Here is a 2710-nt window from a genome sequence, read left to right as displayed (position 1 = left end):
ATTATCATTTTAGTTGCCTCATAAACTAATTAAAAACCCCAGACAGAAACCATATTCCAGTAAATAACTATTATAACATGTCTGTAGAAATGTCTGCTCTATGTGTATAAAATTTCCAGAAAAGTGGAAACTTAATATTCAAGTTTTTTATAATTCTGTTAACACCACCCTTAGAAAAAAATTAAGGAAAATTTATGAGTAAGGTACTGAAATAGCTAACAAAAATTCTGCCAATTTAGAATATCTGCTGGTTTGGTGCTATCCATAGAGTTTTTGTTTCAGTGCCAGCATCAAATATTCCATTTAAAAAATAAAATAAATAGAATGTCTGGAGCACTGGTTGGCAACTTTTGATTCATGGATTTTGTGCTGCTGGTGTCATCAAATACATGAATTTATGTCTTCACTTTTTTATGTTCCATTTTTCACTAAGAATTTATTCACTTTTCTTTCAGCTCCATTTAATTTCACTGTCCTATATGTTCTCTATCTCTTCTTTGCTGAAGTATCGGGTTTTTAAAAACTCTGTACTATTACTTGGTTGTTTTAAATGTATCTCTTCTTAACCAGGTAATATTTTTAATGTACACCTTATTTGGTGTAATAATATCTTGCATTTATTGAATACATCTCATGGTCTAGATGCTATGCTATAATACACACACACACACACACACACACACACACACACATACACACACACACAATCTCGACTAATACGAAAAGAGCTGGGATTTGATTACATGATGTATGACTTCAAAGCACATTTCACCATTTGTGCGTGTGTGTGTGTGTGTGTGTGTGTGTGAAAATTCTATTATTTGTGAGGGGCAGAAGTCCATCATAAAGTAGCTTATGAAAAATGGCATAAATTGCCTCACATAACTAAAAATCTAGAAGTGAGTTTCTAAACATTGCTGGATTTGGATCCTTAAACAACAACAAGGTCACCTGTGTGGCTTCATACTCAAACTGTTTCCATGTGTCTAAAATGAGTCCCCCAGCAGCTCGAGGCTCACAATGCCCTTGCAGCCAGAGATTGTGGAAAAGTGAGAGCATCTTTCCTATGATCTCTGGCAAAGATCCTGTGAATGGGTATGATTAGACTTGTTGGGGTTACATGATGGTCAGAGCTTTGAGAGAGCTATGTACTATATTTGGCCCCACTTAACCACAAAGACGGAACAGGATTACTATAGATGAGAGGTCAGATGATTCCCCAAAAGAAGGATGCTGGGCAGGCAAATAAATAAATAAATAAATAAAATTTCAAAACCTATTAAATGCCCATTAATAAAAATTAACATTAGACCTTGTGAATTACTAAACTTGTTTAAAGCACAAAACACCACATAAAGTTTCACAAAAACATCATGAGGTAAATTTTATCTTCATTTTTCAGCTAACAGAAGCAAAGACAAATGCAAATTGCCAAAGGTCACATTATGTCTAAGTCATCAGACCTTTTAAAGATGAATTATGTATCCGACTGCACTGCTATTACAGGAATAATATACAAAATTCACATGTCTAGGCTGAAATGTAGTAGCATCACATCTAAGTATTAAATTTTAAGGATTAAATATTTTTAAATGGATGAAATTAGACATTAGTCTGATTTAGTATTTTAGCATATGGTGATAATATTTAAAAAATAATCTAATATCATATGCATCCTAACTCATGTAACTTCCTCAGAGTATCAAATCAGAGTGAAAAATCTCTATAGGATGAATGTCAGATTTATTCATATTCTTTAGTTGAATAAATGTGATTTCTAAGAGTCATGTTTAATGAAATACATTCAGAAGTTACAAGAACTTGAAGCAACAGCAAGTACTTAATTAACATTTTATGTAAAAAGGAAGTGTCATTGGGAAAGGGAGCTTATTTTTTTAAAATTTCTAGGTCATTATTGCCTGAGGGCGAGAAGATTGTGGATCCTGTTAAGTCTTGGTCTACATATTCAATATACATGCCAAGCAACATTTCCTTATTTTTTTTAAGTCTTCTTAAGTCCATCTTCAGCCCTCTATTTTGAGGGGACAGTATGAAATCAAATCTCAGACATTTCTGGGATACATCTTCCCATCAGGACTGTTTAAAGTCTTAGGGTTTGGCATAGGATCAAGTATCTGAGATGCTTCAAAGGATATGGGTCCTCAGTGGTTTCTGCTAATATATCCATCACTCCTTATGCATGGTACCTTCTGGGCTACTGACTCTCTCTGCCCTTTCTATTGGATGTCCTGAGTTTTTGTTGAGGCTGGGACCACTGTGTCTAGGGCACCAAATCCCTGGAGGCTGCTACCAGGGGGACTCAAGTCACCAATGATTATGGGACACACAGATCTTGGTCCCCTTTCAGAAACTAGAAATGTCATCTCACTCTCTGGCTTCAAAGACCTCATTTCTTTCTCCACTCTCTCCTTACCTGCTGGGACAGCCAAAATTCTCTCATCTATGAGCTAATACTTTTTTCAACAGATAGAAATGACTGTTGTCCTCAGGAGGACTCTATTTCCAGCTCTGCAAAAAACGCTAGGAGCAAGGAAATACAAATGGCCTGGCTACCAGCTTGAAATAGGAGGAAGAAGGAGAAAAACTGAAGATAAATACAAACTATTATCTGGGAAAAAAAAAAAAACCCAGCAACAACAACACTCCTGTCACACATATACAACCATGATCTGTAGCTTGACTTAACAGT

Source organism: Chlorocebus sabaeus, chromosome 23 (genome assembly GCF_047675955.1).
Source record: "Chlorocebus sabaeus isolate Y175 chromosome 23, mChlSab1.0.hap1, whole genome shotgun sequence".
NCBI lineage: Eukaryota > Metazoa > Chordata > Mammalia > Primates > Cercopithecidae > Chlorocebus > Chlorocebus sabaeus.
Note: the sequence above shows the minus strand (reverse complement) of the source record.